General features: G+C 40.3%; 1 protein-coding gene across 3 annotated transcripts in view; it reads right to left on the bottom strand.

Annotated features, from left to right (window-relative positions):
* The window catches only part of pde4d (phosphodiesterase 4D, cAMP-specific), a 1,351,522-nt gene that overhangs the window by 1,303,494 nt on the left and 28,867 nt on the right, over positions 1-19,161 (bottom strand). For 2 of the 3 annotated variants that reach the window (XM_087988820.1, XM_087988837.1), the window contains exon 2: positions 8,033-8,130. The exons of the other annotated variant lie outside the window; for it this stretch is intronic. The gene's annotated coding sequence lies outside the window, so the exon portion shown is untranslated. The remainder of the gene's footprint in view (positions 1-8,032; positions 8,131-19,161) is intronic. 3 annotated transcript variants of the gene reach the window in all.

The raw sequence follows: 19,161 nt of genomic DNA, 5'->3' as shown, positions 1-19,161 counted from the left end.
TTCTTCACCCAGAGGGTTGTTAATTTATGGAATTCCTTGCCCAGGGAAGCAGTTGATGCTACTTCAGTAAATCGCTTTTAAAGCTAAGGTAGATACTTTTTTGGAAAATAAAGCAATTCAGGGATATGGTGAAAATGTGGGCAAGTGGAGCTGAGCCCACAAAAAGATTAGCCATGAGCTTATTGAGAGATGGAGCTTCCTCCTGCTCCTAGTTCTTACCGAAGATGGAAAGTTGCCCAGGTATGTCCTGTGCACACAAAACAGAATGAACATAACCTTGCCAGTTATCACCACATTAGTCTACTCCGGATCATCAGTAAAGTGATGGAAGGGGTTATCAACAGTGCTATCAAGCAATACACATGCTCACTGATGCTCGGTTTGGATGCCTCTAGGACCAGATTTTGGCTTTATTGATTCAAGCTTAGACAAATGAACTGAACTCAAGTCAATGGTAGTGTGCTGACTGCCCTTCGCATCAAGGCCACATTTGACTGAGTCGTAACAAAAAACTGAACTCAGTGGGAATCAAGAGGAAAGCATTGAATTGGTTGGAGTCATACTTGACAAAGAAGAAGATGGTTGTAGTTATTAAATGTCAGTCATCCCATCTCCAAGAATTCTCCACAGGTGCTCCTCAGGGTAATGACCTAGATCCAACTATCTTCAGCTACTTCATCAATGACCTTCCCTCCATCATAAGGTCAGGATTCAGGATGTTCACTGATAATAACACAGTATGCAGCACCATTCATGACTCCCCAGCCACCAAAACAGTCCATGTAGCAACACAAGTGTTTAAGATGATAAATGAAGAGTACGGCATGCTTGTCTCTGGCAGAGCATGGAGTATAAAAGTTGGCAAGTCATGCTGCAGTTGTACAAGAAGTTGTGCTGCAGTTAGTCAAATTGAGAATTGTGTGCAGTCTGATTGCCACACGATAGAGAGGTGGTGGGGCTTTGTAGAGACAGCAAAAGAGATTTGTCTGGATGTTTCCTGATTTGGAGCATATTAGCTGGAAGGAGATGGTGGTGATTGTAAAGGGATCAGCCAGGTGGACCTCAATTCCCCGATTGAACCAGATTAACCACCCCAAATCAGGGAGCCCTGGCTAACAGATAAAAAGAGGAGCGTCAGATATTATGATACTTAAAGCTGGCTGAAGGAGCTGGATCAGTCTCAAGGACTTTCCATGTGTAAATAAAGGGTGACTTGGTGATGGGATACCAGCCTATGTGGAGTTATTTCAGTGGCGATGAGAGTAAAGTACGGTCCTGAAGAAACTCACTCGCAACAGTTGTCTATGAGCTGCGGTAAGCATTTCTGGGCGTGCTGGTATTTGGGAAGATGGACTCATTTGGCCTTGCTGTCAAAGACAAGACCCTGTATGTGAGAAGAAAACATTTCTTTTCAGGGCAAATGACATAGGGGAGAGGGTGGGGAAAGAGATGCATTGCAACAAGTATGTCTGTTAACTCAGGTGCCTCAGGGAAATTTTGGCTCCTAATAGCCTGTGGACCCGCAGCTTTTTTTGGTTGTCAGGTGAATTAGTGAAGGATTATTACAAACTGTTCCCCCCTGCCACCAGCCTTCTTGAATTATGAGATGCAATTGATTTTACTCAGCAATTCAAGAACCAGGGGTAACCATTGGGATTTTTAACAAGGTTAAAACTGACTAGCAGAGGCATGTGACTTTGGTTTAACCCTTAATGAGATGCTGAGACACTGTGGGATGAACAATGGTTACATTAAGATGAAGGTGAGCCTTTTCCGTTAATTAAACCAAAGCCCAGAAAAGCTTGCCTCTCCGCAACCTGTTAAAAGATGACTGACAGAACTCCTAAACTCAACTGTTTAAAGAAAACATCCATTTATTCTCTTACTCTAAAAGGGAACATTAAACAAAAAACCTATTCACAAATCTAAGCACCTCCCTCTTTCTCTTAACAGTTTACTCTATGATTCCAACTCTAACAATATGCTATTCCCATAAGACAATTAGAACTACATTAGCTTAATCTCAAAAATCATAGAGCCTTTGTCTTCTCCCAGTCTTCAATTTTCCAGCTGATCTCCCTGAGTAGTTTTTTTTTTAAAACTGCAAGTATGTTTCACATGAAAAGGTACCTTTGATAGAGAGGGTTTTCTAATTTCTTTGAGTGCAAGATGTTAGATTGGCAGTTAGCCCTCCAGCAGTTTCTCTTTCGCAATTGCTCTCCGACCAATTTTCAAAATGTCCACATTTTTACACCCCTCATCAGATCGTCTCATTGTTTTGCCAACAACAAACCAATCAATTCAAACTTAATTGGGCAGAAATCAGGAGGCGGAGTAGTGAAGGAATCAAACTAGTCCAGTCTGCAGAATAAGCGGCACCAATTTTACTGAGTGTGAAGCCTGACAGGTCAGCTTGCCTTTGTGGAGACTTTAAACAAACGGCAAACTGCTTTTCACAGCTGGATAAATACCCAATCCCTCGCACAGTGGATTTATATGCAAAGCTGGCAGATGGTTGCGGTCCTTCATGAAACTGATGTGAGCCAGGGTACTTGCAAATGTGGTTAGATGAGGATTCCCAGAAGTATACTACAATTAATACCTATAAACATTTATACCAATATACAAGACTGCTATTTGAGGAATTAGCCGATGCAAGCTTTCAGCAGATGGAGAACATTTTACAAGGTCTACCCCAGGTTGCTATTTATCTCAGTGTTGCGCTAATAACAGGGAAGAGCAATAAGGAGCTCATAGAGGTAGTCCTCAGACATTTGTTCCAGGCAGGCGTACGCCCAAGGAGGGAAAAATGTGTTCCAGGTATGTAGAGTGAACTCCGTGGGCAACAGGGTCAACAAAACTGGGTTACACTTGTTGGAAAATAAAACAAGGGCACTCAAAAAGTGCCCTGGCTCCCACGTCTGTACCGAAGTTAGATCTTTCCTTGTGCTAGTGAATTATTACAGAAAGTTCATGCATAACCTGACCTCCGTCCTGGAACCTTTTGATCAACTCCTAATAAAGGATTAGCCTTGGAAATGATCACATAGCCAAACCACAGCCTTCAAGGAAATGAAAACGCAGTTATTATTTTCTAAGGTGTTGGCACATTATAATGCCAAGTGAAATCTGGTATTGGCATGCAAAGCCTCCTTGTATGGCATCAGGCTGGTATTAGCTCATAAGTCGCATAAATGAGAGGAATGCCCAATAGCATATGCACCCAGGACATTAGTCATCATGTTTGGAGTCAGGATGTTCCACCAATACCTTTATGGGCATCAATCTGTAATAACAAACCACAAACCCCTGACTTGTCTACTTAGAGGTCAAGGCAGTGCCACTCAGCTTCAGGCCAAATTCAGCATTTGACTCTAAAATTAATCTCTGTATAATTACAAGTTCAAACACTGTCCAGGAGACCAAGTGGCAAAGTGGATGCATTGAACTGCCTCCCACTGGCAGATACACCACTGGTGATACTGCCACTGGTGGAGTTCATACATGGTTTTAAATTTTCTGGACATACATCCAGTCACAGCCAATAATATCAGCCTATGGACACAAAGATTTGGTCAAGGCAAAACTGAAACAGTTAGCAATGACAGGGAAACCAAGGGGCCATCACCACCAGAATTGAAAACTTTTATGGATCTGGAGAGACCAGATCACAGTAGAGGGCGCACATTATTATGGGGAGCAAGTGTGATTGTCCCAAGCAAAGATCACTGCCAGATACTGGCTGAACACCACCAGGAATCTCCAAAATGAAGATGTTGGAGAGAAGTTGTGTCTGGTGGCAATGATTGGATGCAGACATAGCAGTGTTGGAGGGCAGTGTCCAGAGTGCCCACAAAGGATAAAAATTGCTACCAGCAGTTCTCCTACAGTTGAGCTCCTGTGCATTACGCCTTGACTGTATCTAATGCAGAGTCGGAGGAAGCTGACCCAATGCTAAAATGTCCCAGGAGGTGTTACAAGATAAAGAACTTGTCTAGGTCCTCAGACTCCAAAGGGGAGCTGATGTAGTGATTGTAAAAAGGTCAGCCAGGTGGACTTCATAGAATCGGAGTTCCCTGATTGGGCCATATTAACAGCCCCGATCAGGGATTCCTGGCCTGGCAGAGAAGAACAGGAGTATCAGGCATTGACACTCTGAGCAGAAGGAAACTGTCAAGGACTTTCCACGTATAAATACAGGGTGATTTGATGACAGGATACCAGCCTCAGGAGTTATTAGAGATTGGACAAACTTAATTTGTTTTTACTACAGCATCAGGGGCCAATGGGTGACTTGATAGATGTTTATAAAATAATGAGTGCCATGGATATGGTGGACAGTTGGAACTGTTTTCCCTAGGGCAAAAATGTCAAATACTCGGGCATAGTTCATTGAAGTTCATAAAATCCCTGCAGAAGCAGGCCATTCATCCCATTGACTCTGCACCAACCCTCCAAAGAGCATCCCACCTAGACACATTCCCCTCTTTCCATAACCCTGTATTTACCACAGCTAACCCACCTACCCTGCGCATCCCTGGACACTATGGGCCAATTTAGCACACCTTTGGACTGTGAAAGGAAATTGGAGTACCCAGCAGACGCTTGCCAGATTTAAGGCAATAGAGGAAAAGTTTAAGGAGATGTGCAAGGCAAGTTTTGTTTTTAAAAACAGAGCTAAGTAGATGCCTGGAATGCGCTGCCATGGGAAGTGGTAGAATCAAATACAATAGGAAAAGTTTAAGAGGCATTTAGATAGATAGATGAACAGGCAGATAATAAAAACATACAGACCATGTGCAGACAGAAAGGATTAGTTAAGAATAGCATCATGGTCAACATAGGCATGTTCTTGCTCTATTCTATGTTCTATGTCCAAAATCTGGACAATAACCAGAGTTGGGCTGAAAAGCAGCAAGTAACATTTTGTGCCACACAAATGCCAGGCAATGATCAGCTGCAAAAAAAAACTGAAACTTTTTTTTGACATTCAATGGCATTACAATTTCGGATTTCCTCATTATTAATAAAGTTTCTCAAAGGACTAAAGAAACAGTTACTGGCTAGGAATCTTTCAGTGAATAACTCACATCCTGATTCCACAAAGCCTGTCCATTATCTACAAGGAACAATGAGAGAACAAGAGCAAGAGTGACTCTCCAACAACATTCAAGAAGCTTGACACCATCCAGAACAAAGCAGTCTACTTGATTTGTGCCATATCCACAAGCATCCATTTCCTCCACACCTGAAATGCAGCAACTACCAGACACAATACCAAGTGTTCTCAATAAGGCAACAATGTAACACTGGGTCGAACAACTCAATTAGTTCATTGCCTGGAGACAAAAACAAATTTGAATTCGGCCAGTTTAAATTATAATACCCCCCTAAAAAAAAAAAAATTCCAATCATGTTAGAATTGGGTATATTGACAATCTTAAAAGCCAGTGACACAATCTGATTCCCTGGGGTCTAAGACCAGGGGGAAATTGTACAGTTGAGAGGAGAACTTCCAAGTCCTAGCATGACTGCTTGAAAAAAGTCTCTTAAAAAACACCTTTTTGATCAGTAACCTGTGACACAGAAATTCTTAACAAGGACAAAAGACAACATAGGAAGATCGGAAGACAAGAACCCACAGCTGCCTGGTTTTGAAATAAGAAATGTTGTTTTGTAAATCTTAATTGGGAGTTTTAGCAGACTAGTATTATAGAAGAGAAAGTAACAGATAGGCTAGAGAAAAGAGTCGTAAATAGTGGTTAGTTAATTATTCTAGGTTATACTTTACGAAATAAAGTTGGTAATTTTTACTTTACATCGGTTGTTGGCCAGTTGAATTTTTACAGATTACTGCACAGAATAAGTCTTGTGTTGAGGATTTTAAATTAAACTGGAGAGTTTACCCCATGTCATAACAGTACCCATCTACAAAAGGTGCACTGCAGAGATTCATGAAGGCTGTTTAGACAGCACTTTCCAGACTCAAGACCACTACCATCCAGAACAGCAAAAGAAATAAATTCGAACTAAGGGGGTGCGGATAAGATTAATATGGAGGCCTCTTGAGTCAGAAAGTTTACCCACCTAAAAATGATGAGTTACCAGCTATGGAAGGTAAATGGCTTCTCAAGATCTATTGTTAGAGGGCTCTCTAAAGTATTGGGTCTTCGGCCAACTACCTGGAGTCAAGCTTCCAGTTACAGATAGAGGGACAAGTTATCTGAGCTGACTTTGAGGCCCTCCTGCCTGTCTGATCAGAGCTGTGGCTGCCAGCCACTGTCTGGATGGTTTCTTCCTCCAGTGGTCAACCTGCTGTTGATTATACCTTTGATGGAAAAAAAGCTAAAAGTCATAGAGTAACCTCACATGTTGCTAAACAGTTGGACTTTGCCCCTGCAACATGGATGGACATTCTGTTGGCCTTTGAGCTCGGAGGTTACCCATCATCTTTAACTAGGCAACAAGGCTGCCTCTGATTGGAAATTGACCAATTCAAAATGAAACTCACTGCCTGATGACAGTTCCCCACACAGTGTGGCTTTATGGCTCCTATTGACCCCAACATTTTGGGTCTGATCCATAAATCTATCCTGGATCACAGATGTGAAGGTCAAATAGCCAAACTTCTGACTCTGGAGTTTCTCAATTAATCACATTAATAATTATATTATAAATTAAACAATTAATGCTACATCCTTTTCTTACTATTTATATTCTAATAATATTGGTACCCTTTGTTTAGACTGAACAATCTATAAACTTAGTTAATTCTAGTGCTTGTGTACTATAGCATGATCCTCCATAATTATAAAAACAAATTAGACTGCAATATCAGTTACACAATACAGTCAAACACTGCAAATGTTGATGCCGCTCCTACACTGCATTCACCTTCCCAACAGTAAGGACAAATTTATGCTGAAGAAACAAATCTTTGAATAACAAAATATTCACCATTATTAGCAGCTGCAAATGCCTCTAGGTTCTCCAAAGTGACATCTTCCAACAAACATTTCCCTGAGACCAATCCTGTCTCCATTTATTACAGTTAACAAGCTGCTGCATTCCTTTACTAATCGCTTTCACAGGCCAGTACCTGCACTCCCTTGAGAAAAGCCAACAACAGTAAAACACTCAATACAAGTTAAAGTCTAGATTATTCAAATATCTGGTCTGGAATGGATAGTAATTCTATCTTGGATGCAGCTGATGTTCATAAACTTCATGATATTTTTCTGATACATTATGACCTCTCCGGTTTTGATTTAAAAAAAAATAATTTATAGTTCGATCCTAATGCCTTTGTCCAAACAAGCAGAGCATGAAAGAATCTGAACACTTTAGATGGTCATATGCTGTAGATATTGTATATAACACTTAGCCAATAACAAGGAACTGTAATTTACTTCTGTACATTACGCATGTACTCTGGCAAGAGATACATTGAAAAAGCGGTTTAGCTAAATTTGGAATTGTTAGTAGTGGAATCATTATCACAATTCTATCCCAACAATCTGGTACATTTACGCAATTTCAAACAGGAGTTTTGTTCTTTTACAAACATAATTTCACTGTCTCTAATCTATCTGTCCTTCATTCTCATTAGATGTGTTAGCACATGACTTGCAAATGGAGCAAAGCTACTGGTAAACAATAGAGATATGATCATTTTATATTACTCCCACAAATTGATGAAACAAAATGGAAAGCTGTAGGTACGGATTGAATGAGGAAAGTTATATGTCTAAAATTAGCAAAGTCGGAGGAGAAACATTCAAAAGCAAGATTCTAAGGTCACAATGTAATCACATTCTCACAAAAGAACAGGGGGTATTGTCAAATCTCAGATCCATACAGAGGAAGATAAAGCAGAAAATTGAGCTTATAAGTAATACTTTAAGAAGATTACAGAAGCATCAAAGTAGAGAGGTGAAGTGAAAAAAGGAATATAGGAAAGAGAAGATACAGAAATTGACCAGTGAAATTAAGGAAAATTCAAAGGTGTTGTGAAGATGTTGGTGTACTGTACCTTTAAATTAAAAGCTAACAGAACGACCTATTGGAACCAAGTGTTCTGAACAAGATATAATGTAACCTTTTGGTCCAGCAGCTTGAGTAACTGGTTGCCTGGAGACAAAAACAAACTTGAATTAAGCCAATCCATTTAAATTATACCCCAAAAAATACCAAACTTCAAACAAGTTTGAATTGAATATATTGACATTATTAAAAGCCAATGACACAATCTGATACTTTGGTGGTATAAGACCAGAGAAAACTGAACAGGTGGGGGAGAACTGCCAAGCCACCAGCATGTACAGATTGCTCAAAACACAGCTCTCTTAAAAAGGTGCATTTATCTATCAACAACCTGTGAGAGAGAAATCCTAAGAAGAAAATCTCCAGAGAAAGATACAAAAGATGATTCAAACAGCTACCTGGTTTTGAATTTTTGGTAAATCAAAATTAGGAGTTTTAATCAGACTAATATTATGGAAGTGAAAGTAAACAATAGGTTAGAGGAAGGAGTTGTAAATAGTTGTTCATTAATTAATCTGTTATTCTTTAAGAAATAAAAGTTGTCAATTTTTACTTTAAATAGTTCTTGGTCTCTTGAATTTTCACAGATTACTGCACAGGGTAAATCTTTTCTGTTGCTGATTTAAAATTAGCAGGAGGGGTTTAACCAGAGTTGCAACAATTAGTATGTTAAGGACAAGAGGATGACTAAGTAGATTTAGGTATATTAAAGGTATATATGGTAACTTACGTACATAGCAAAAATGCAGAGTTCATAAGAGGACATTTTGTCTCTTTCTTCACAAAAGAGAGCGATCATGCAGATATTCTAGTTCTAGAGGAGGAGTGTGAAATATTAGTAGATGAAGTAAAAATAATGAGAATTACTGGAGAGACTGAATTCCTTGAAGGTAGATAAATCACCCGAGTTGGCCAATTTGTATCAGAGTCTTTTAAATGAAGACAAGGAAGAAATAACAGATGTTCTGTGGATAATTTTCTAACCCTCACTCAATGTAGACAAATTATCGCAGAATCAGATATCCATGAATGCTTTACCATCATTCAAAAGACATGCAAGAGTTAGGCCAAATAATTATAAACAGGTCAATCTAACTTTAGTTGGAAAATTATTAGAATCAATATTGAAGGATAGGAGTAACTGTTACTTATAAAAAAGGTACGGATTAATCCGGGATAGTCTGTTTTGTTTTGGAAAAAAAATTGAGCCTAACTCAATTGACGTTTTTTGAGGAAGCAGTAAAGAGCATGGATGATGTCTACATGGATTTTAGTGAGGCATTTCACAAGATGCCATCTGGAAAACTGTTCAAGAAAATTAAAGTTTGAGAGGTAGAGGGGCATGTGGCAAGTTGGATCCAAAATAGGTTCAGTGACAAGCAGCAAAGGATCATGGTCAAATGGATGCTCGTGACTGGTCTCAGTGTTGGGTCCCTTGCTGGCTCTGATATCTATTGATGATTTGGACTTAAATATGGGGGCCATCATTGGGATATTTACATAATCTGTGTAGTTGGTGAATTGGATGGCTGTATGATGGTACCAATGGTTTAGCTGAGTGAGCCAAAATGGAAGAAGGATTAGAGGAGAGTTAAGAAAAATCCTTTTCGGCAAGAGGGTGCTAGGTGTCTGTCCAATTTGCTGGTTGAGGCAAAACCCTCAACTCATTTAAAAAAAAATAACCTGAATCTGCACCTGCAATATTATGGACTAAGTAATGGAAAATGGATTAGAAAGGGCAGCTAGTTTATTCAGTGGCACAGACACAATGGGATGAATGGCCTCTTCCTGCACACTAACATTTTGATGGATCCAAAATTCTAATAAATCTCAGAATCTGATGCTGCAGAATTTCTTTTAATCAGGTATTACTGGCCCAGCATTTATTGCTCCTAATGGCCCTGACGTGGTGAGATGCCTTCTTGAACTACTTCAACCCATGAAATATAGGTACTCCCACAATATTGTTAGAGAGAGCACTCTCGGATTTTGACCCTGTGACAGTGCAAGGAACAGCAATATGCTTCCAAAGTTAGGACAGTGTTTAGTTTGAGGGGAACTTGCAGGTGATGTGGTTCTCAGATATCTGCTGGCTTTACCCTTCCAAGTAGTTGCATTACAGGTTTGAAATATGCGGTCTATTGGTCTTGGCAAGTTACTCATGCATTCTTTATAATGGTAGACTGTACATTCCCTTCACCACTGGCAGCAATGTATTAAAGATGGCTGATGGGATGCCAGTTTAGTAAGCTCTTAAATATTGTTGAGTTCCATACACCCATCCAAGCAAGTGGACAGAATTCCACCTCACTCTTGACTATAAAATTGTCTAACTATAGATCATTGCATAATTGTATAATAAGGATATGAAGGATGTGCAGGAAGTATGAAAGGAAATTTTTTTATTGTAAGTACTTGATGCAATTTTATTAGTTAGCTGAAACAGGTTTGTCACAAAGAATAAACATTTGAAATGATCAATCTTAGACATGATTGAGGAGCCGGTGTTGGACTGGTGTGGACAAAGTTAAAAAAAAAAATCACAACACCAGGTTATAGTCCAACAGATTTATTTGGAAGCACTAGCTTTCGAAGCACTGCTTCTTCTTCAGGTGATGGGGAGCATAATGATAAGACACAATTTATAGCAACAGGATTGCAGTGTCATGGAATGTAATATTAAACAAATTTAGCGCAAGTCTTTCATCTTTTAGAATAACCATGTTAGCTTCAGTTTTTTCAGATGCAAGTCTCAGAACTTTTTAATGTTACATTCTCAAGATAGCTTTTAACAATAGGTGCCATCTCAGCTCAGATAATACATTGAAGGTGTGAAGTTAAAGTCTGTGTCCTAATGTTAGGTCTGACTGATTCTATTTCTCAAGTGGGATTTAGAGAATCTTGCATGGATTTATACAGTTTTTGAGCAAAATAAAATAATTCTGCAAGTACAAATTCACCCCACAGCTTGTGCGCACACATGCAGGGGAGATAGAGTAAATGCATGTTGGTGTGTGAAGGGGATGGGGTGCAAGTGCCTGTGAGAAAGCATGTGTGCGTGCATAATGGGGTACAGGTCAGTGAGAGGTTGCATGTGTGGGTGAGTGTGTGGTGGAGCAGTTTGTGTATGAGAGAACCTGCATGAGAATGTAAATTTAAAGTTTTGGGATTTACATAAGGAACTAAAACTAACAGTCATTCTAAAAGATGAAAGATTTAAGCTAAATTTGTTTAATATTACATTCCATGACACTGCAATTCTGTTGCTATAAATTCTGTGTTTTATCATTCTGCTCCACAACCACCTGAAGAGGCAGTGCTTCAAAAGCTAGTGCTTCCCAAAAAAATCCCTGTTGGACGATAACCTGGTGTTGTGTGATTTTTAACAATGTTAAACATGACAGCCAATAATATACAGAATTATAAGCTGCACCAAAATGAGACCATTGGACCTTTGTTAACACTGCAGAAACAACCCTGCCAGTTCCATTCACCTGCCCTTTCCCAATGGCAATTTTTCCTTCAAGGGATTATATAATTTTCTTTTCAAAGCCATGACAGAATCTGCACACTGCTACTGCACTCTAAGACAGTCAATTCCAGATCTTAACCACATGTTAATTGCAAATAATTGATAATGTCTATTAAAAATGAACTACAGAATCATTTGTTTAATAAATCTGCGCTATAAATTTTCTTGGTGAATGAACTAGATATCAACTGGCACCTTTGAACTTTACAAAGTGATATTTCTAGCACCTCGTTGCAGGCAGAGGTAAAAAATGTTCAAGATTTTATTTTGTGCTGACTATAACTTGGACTGACGTTGGTCAATCTCTGACCTCAGTTTAGCTAAATGCTCACAAATTCAGTGAACTGCACAAACTGCCAAAAACTCACTTCATAATGCATCTACCCAATTTGTAACATCTGATTGAATAAGGTGTTGAATTAAAAGGTACATTTGGTGTTGATGTGCAAGAATATCAGAAAAAAGCAACTGGAATGGGACAAATCTAAACCCCTTTCAAATTAATTCTTGGAATGAGTAAGTGCACTGGTAAACCTTGTATTTACTACCATTTCCAAGGCAATCTGTTCAATTCGGCAAGACTGTGTACAGAGACCAAACCGTAAAATATCTTAGTGAGCTCCAATGGCTGAGAAAATGGTGCTGCTATCCCCTACTGAAGCCCACCTGCAACAGCTTGTAGGTGGTTCACCTCGACCTTCAGCATTAGGAAGACTAAAGTTTCAAACATAACAGAGGTTCCACCTCCATGAACATGGAAGCTTCTCAGACCTTGGATCAACAATTACTAGTCCCTTGTTGCCAGAATCAAGACCAAGCTTGCCAAGACCACTGTTGATACACCAAAAAGTTGAAAAGTCAAGTGTGATCCAATAGCAAAGTAATCGAAAATACGATGCTCTGTCTGCATCAGATTAATGTTCTTGGCACCTTATTTTACAGAAGTGTCTGGAAGTGATTAGTAAGTTGTCAGCAGGGACCACCAGATTGCACATGTCTAATATTTGAAGGATATCTACAAATGAGATTTCAAAAGTTGACCAAGGTCAAAGTCAACACATTGGAAGTTCTTACTGCTAATTTGAGTGTCTGGGAGACAATCAAGATCAGGTAAAGAGATCAAATAAAAGAAATGAAAGACCAATGGAAGGGCCTCAGGCTCATGCCCTTCAGGCGTACTAGCTGTGAATGGAACTGCCACAAAGTAATTACCACCTACAGATATAAAAGATGACATTTAATCCAGAAGTGGCTCATACTGGGTACAGATTCCCAAGACAGTTGAGTGCTATCTCAGCTAGGTAGTCTAGAACCAGGGGCTCTCAGCCTCAGGATACAGGGCAAGACAAGGAAAAATGACTTCTCTAAAAACTTAATGAACCTGTGGAATTCGCAACCTGAATATCCAAAAATAAAATTCCCTTAGGATTTTATAAACATCAAGGGGTGAGGGAAGAAAGTGGGAATATGGCATTGAAATAAAAAGAACAACCATGATCATATTGTGAAGAAACTGGTATTGAACTGAGGTAGACAAAGTTAGAAGTCACACAACACTTCACTTGACGCAGGAGCAGTGCTCTGAAAGCTTATAATTTCAAATAAACCTGTTGGACTATAACCTGGTGTTGTGGAGCTTCTGACATGATCATGTGGAATGGTGGAGCAGCCTTGAAGAACTGGACGGCTTGCTCCTGGTTTCTATGCTTCTCTATCTGCCCAATATATATGGCTGTAGATCCACAGTAATGTGGTTGACTTTTAACTACTCTCTAATGGGTTAGCATGAGGGCCGAATGCAGGCCTTGCCCATTACATTCACATCCCTTAAAAGATGGAACCAGGAAGTAAAAGCAGGAGGAAAAAAAAAAGGACTACTTAAGTGCTAACCATGAATGAGGATTAGAGAAGTAAAAGAACAAACAGTTGCCAGAGAGTGCCTTCCACTTGAAGTCTATTCAATTAGGCTCAGCGTGAGAGAGAGTGTAGGGAAAATGTGGAAAGGATGATTCACCCTGGCGGATCAGGGAGAATAGCTCACATGAAAGATACAAAGAGCTCGGGGCATGAAACTGAAGACTAGAGGTGGAACTTCCCAAGTCCTGGACAATTATGGTGAAACATTTGGGAGAATATCATGAGACGTCAAGAGAGTCTTGATGTCAGGAGCAACAATTTGCATTTTCCAATCAGGTTCTGCATGTCAAGACAAAATACTTGCGAGTGAGCAGCAGATAGTCTATTATGGAAGTTATTGCTCGTCGCTTATTATTTCATCATCTCCTAAATATGCACTCTCCTACTCTACCAGCCAGATTTAAACTGGATGCCAAGAATTTCCAACAACAAAGTCAGACTGGGTACCTAGAGAATCCAGCTTGCCATTAACTCTGCTGAACCTCCATGTGGGACACCCCCTGACATACCCTGGCATTGGACTTTTAGCAGCTCCTCCATATGGTGGCACAGCTCCAAACCACTTCTAGTACTTCTCTGTACTGCATTTTTGGGATGGACTGGCAATGAATAATGAAAGGCTGCTGCATGGATACTGCACAGGGATGGCATCCAGCTTCTGTAGTCGGATTCATTGAGGCAGTTTGAGTTATTACTCAGGAGGTGAAAGGTATCAGAACACGACAGAAATCTCAGATTTTAAAAAATAAATCTGAAAGATGTGACTAAAACCAGTCATTGGCAGAATTCATATTCTAATTGGAAGGAATTGGAGATGACCCAGACAGCAATTTTAACTTGAGCAGAATAGCCCCTGTGTCAGTGTGGGCAGAATTGCTCCTCTGGGCCCTACAGGGAATATTTGAGTACTGAGCGCGAGAGTTCCTGCCATTTGTGTCACAACTCCCTTCTCCTACATGAACTTTAATGCGTATGAACAACAGAAGGTTGCCAGGCATGTTTGATTTTGAATGTGAAAATGGACCTGAGGTAGATCAATGAGGCCCTTTATTTTAAAATCACTGTTCCAATGGTGGGGTAATATGGAGGACACTGGGCCACCCACTGGAAACCACAGTAGCAGATGCATGGGAACAATCAACATCTTCAGGCATATGTCTGAGGTTGTGAACAATCCTGAACCCAAGTCACCATACCTTCACGAACGAATTAATATCTATAGAACTCCCTACCTAACATTATGGAGTATATTCTCCTTAGTAGGCTGCAGCAATTTAAGAATATCAAATCAGTCTCAGGACTGTTAGGGGTAAGGAATAAATAGAGAGAGTGCAAGTAATATTCACAGCTGGAAAATAAATTTTAAAAAACTCCTCAATTCAGTTAGGAAACCTAGAATACTGAGATGCCAGGATAGTGTGGATGTAGAGATGATGTTTGCCCTAGTAGGAGAATGGAGGACCGGACAGCACAGCGTCAGGGTAAAGGGATTCTTTCAAAACAGAGATGAGAAAGAATTTCTTCAGCCAGAGTGCCATGACTCTATGGAACGTATTGCTGCAGAGTGCTGTGGAGGCCAAATCATTGAAATGGCTTTTTAAGACAGATAGACATGCAAGAGGCTGGAAAAACACAGTAATCCAAGCAGCATCCAGAGGTGAAGAAGTTGACATTTTGGGTCTAACCCTTCTTCAGGAGGGGAAGTGGGTGTAAGGTGTTGAGGTGGGGATAAGTGAACACAGGTAGAGGGTATGTGTTCGTTGGTTGGTGGATTGGTTGATTGTAGGAATGAATCAGGTTGGTGGCTGGAAGGGTTGATGAGAGGAATGGAAGGGAGGTTTTGAAAAGCGGAGAACCCAATGCTAAGTCCTCTGGGCTGTAGGCTGCCCAGGTGGACAATGAGGTGTTGTTCTTCCAACTTGCAGTTTGATTTGTTGTGGCAGTCACAGAGGCCAAGGATGGTCATGTCAGAAAGAGTGGGAAGAGAAATTAAGATGGGCAGGTCAACTCCTGCAGGCCTGGAAAACTACAGCCCAGAGGATTCAACATGGTGTTCTCCAATTTCAAATAATCTCCCTTCTACTCCTCTGACTGCCCCTTCCTTCATGCTACCAACTAGATTCATTCCTCCCATTGCCCAACCAGGTTGTAGCCTCTTTTTGTGTTCATCTATCCGCACTTCACCCCTGAGCCCCTTTATCTGCAGCTTCCCCTATACTCATGTCCATTCCTGAAGGGTCACATCTGCAACATTGACTTCACCTCCTGCTGCTGCCTGGCTTGCTGTGTTCTTCCAGCCTCCTGCTAGTCTACCTTGGAATCCAGCATCTGCAGTTTGAGTCTTTAAGATAGTTAGCTTTTGGTCAGTCAGGGAATCAAGGGTTACAGGTAGAAGGCAGGAGAATGGAGTTGATAAACGTATTGGCCATGTTTGAATAGCAGAGTAGATTTAATGGGATGAATGGACTAATTCTGCTTCTATATAGATATGGTCTCCGAGTATCATCCTCTTATCTTTTAGAAGGTTATTCACCACAAAATTGGCTGCTTCATATGTAGAACAAGGAGTTGAAAAACATCTGCTTCAGTGTGGGGGTAGCTGGATAGTTGACTGCAGCAAGAACCAAGGATATGTAGTTTTTGCCAAATTAAAACAAAAAAGGTGCTTTTGATCTTCATCCTCAGTAAAGGAACTCTGGATCATCCATGACTTCATATTGGTTTGATAGCTGATGCCAGCAAGTACTGGAACAATTATTGTACAACCTCCTCCCATTACATCTGATACATAAAAGGCTTGAAAAATTCAGAAGGTTAACAGAAAATTATTCATATTAATAGCTGTAAATTCATTAAAATCATTGAGATGCATACAAACAAAGATTCAGGTTGGAAAAAGCTGAGTTAACGTTTTGAGGCTCTTCAGGACCCCAACATCTACAGTTTTTAGTTTTATTTCTATCCTCCTTTCTGCCAGGTATGACTAACTAGAGAATTCTGTGCTTCCCCCGATTATGTACTCCAGCTTTGGCAGGGCTCCTTGATGTCACACTCCATCAAATGCAGCCTGATGTCAAGGACAATCATTCTTACCTGACGAGCTCAGCTTTTTTGTTCATGTTTGGATCAAGACGAAGGGCAGCAGCTGAGTGATCTGTTGGAACCCAAACTGAGCATCAAATCAATCAAGTTATTTCTTTGCAAGCATCACTTGATAGGAATGTCAACATTTTCTGGCATTGCGCCGATTGAGAATAGGTTGATGGGTCAGTATTTAGTCAGGTTGGATTTGCGCTGCTTTGTGATTTTCTGCTTTTTCTTCATATTGTTGGATAGATGCCAGTTTTGCAGATGCACTGGAACAGCATAGCTATTTCTACAGCAATAGTTTTTGGTACTACTGTTGCAATTTTGGGAGGACGTAGAGCCTTACGTTAGCATGGATTTTCAGCCATTTATTGGATTGCTGACATATTGGTCTCTCCTTTCATGGAGGATCAGGTGGTATGAAGACTCTTTCTCCTGATACCTGTTTAATTATCCAACACCATTTACAATTGGATGTGACAGAACTGCAGAGCTCAGATTTGGTCCACTAAATGGTTGGATCATTTATTGCATACTACTTGGCATTTGAGTAGTCTAGTTTGTAACTTCACCAGGCTGGCACCATGTGTCTGTGTGTTGCTGCTCCTGTCCTTTTGCACTATTTATTGTATCAGAGCTGATCCCTGGTTTTATGGTAATACGAGAGAGTGAGGGTTGTCTCAGGCACTGAGGTTACAGGCTGTGGTTGAATACAGTTCTGCTGTTGATAGCCCTCATGGATGCCCAGTTGTTAGATCTGTTTGAAGTCTGTTCTGGTGGCACTAAACAATGAGAGGCAATTCTCAATGTGAAGATGGGACTTCATCTCCACAAATGCTGGATGGCAGTCACATCTACTATAACAGGTATGAACAGATGCATCTGTGACATGTAGCTGTTTCCTCCTGGTTGATTCCCTCACCTTACCAATCTAGCTCAGTCATAATACTGCTACTGAGCCACGAGTGGTGAAGATTGAAATGCCCCATTCAGATTACATTTGTGACTTAGACTATAAGGATTTCTTCCAAAAATGGTGAATAGAAAGGAACTGACTGATCATTTATGGGGTGATACTAAGTGGTAAATCAGCATGTTGTTTCCTGGCTTAAGCTTGACCCATTGCCATCAGACTTCATGGGATCCAGAATTAGTGTTGAGTACTCCCAAGGCAGCTTCCTCCTGACTGTACATCACTGAGCAGCAATTTTGATGGGTCTGACCTGCCAGTTATTCAGGACTGTCATGAAGGTCAATCAGAGCACCAAAAGACAAAAAGAACTTAATTCCAACAACACCTGCTCATTTAACTGAGTTTCTTCAGCAATCGATACTTTAATTTCTGATCTCCAGCATTCACAATACAATCACTATTTTAATTCAGACATGTTTCTTTGTTTAAAAGAGGACAGTTACAGCTAAAAGCTGAAAATGGATATAAATTCAGTGATACTCAGGACTACACCAGTCAATGGAATGTCTTACCTGTTCCTAGTCAGGGGAACAGGAAACAAAGACTCCCAAAACAAAAAAGGGAGCGATAACAAGAAGTTAACCACCAAGTACCTTTCCAGCAGAACATACAAACCAGTGACACTCAGGTTTGAGTGCATGACACCCATAACAGTAATGTTTTGTTAAAGTCACAGCTTGGGAGCAGGTACCAAACACCCCATGCACTTCAGGTAACTAAAGGAAAAACAGACAGTACAGTAGTCCCCCATATCCATGGGGATACATTCCAGAACTTATCGTGAAAGCCTGAAAGTCCAGATAGGAATGAACTCTTCACTTAACTGGGAAACATCTTCCCAGCAGTCTCCTGGTCCCTGGTTCTGGAACATTCCCTATAATGTTTGGCTGTGGTAAACTGCAGGTAACTGAAACCATGAAAACCAGACCTGTGGATATGGGGTTACCCTGTAACTCACTGTTCCTGTTTTAATGGTGACTGACTCAGTGCTCAAAAAGAGAAGAAACCTGAATAGCCAAGAAGCAAAGCTGACAGATTAAAACCACTAGTACCACTCAACATAAAGCTGCAACATTGTACTAGTCAACTCATGAATGGAGTTTTCTTCCAATCAGCATCAAAACCTATTTTATTATTAACTCAAGAAAGTCCAAATGAGTTGGGTCCTTTTTGAAATTCTGTTAGAGACAAAAAAAGTTTCAACAAGGGAAAGGAAACTTCCTAAATTAACCTCATTGCAACCAAGGGGGCAGGCACATAAATAAAGGTAGCCAAACCATCTTTTTTACCCAGGAGCTTAGCTTCAATGGCTGGGTGTATAACAGTTATACCAACAGCCTGAGTTCAATTCCTGATCTGGCTGAAGTTACTATGAAGGTCCCACATTCTTGACCTCGCCCATGTGAGGATACTCAGTTTAAAGTCATCACCAACCATGCTATATAATGAGAAGTGAGATGATGGTTACTTTAGCTGTCTGCAACAGTAGTGAATTGGGGAATGTTGTTCTCACTCACTGGGTGTAGCATATTGGAAACCAAGCCTCGAATTTTCTGAAGTCACCACAAAAAGTGAAAGATTTTAAACAGTTTGTAAAGTTTCCCAAATT

The sequence above is a fragment of the Chiloscyllium plagiosum genome, unplaced genomic scaffold (assembly GCF_037043375.1).
Source record: "Chiloscyllium plagiosum isolate Xiang-an unplaced genomic scaffold, Cpla_swu_hap1 HiC_scaffold_1, whole genome shotgun sequence".
NCBI classification, from domain to species: domain Eukaryota; kingdom Metazoa; phylum Chordata; class Chondrichthyes; order Orectolobiformes; family Hemiscylliidae; genus Chiloscyllium; species Chiloscyllium plagiosum.
The sequence above is the reverse complement of the archived record's forward strand: the minus strand, read 5'-3'. Positions and strand labels throughout refer to the sequence as shown.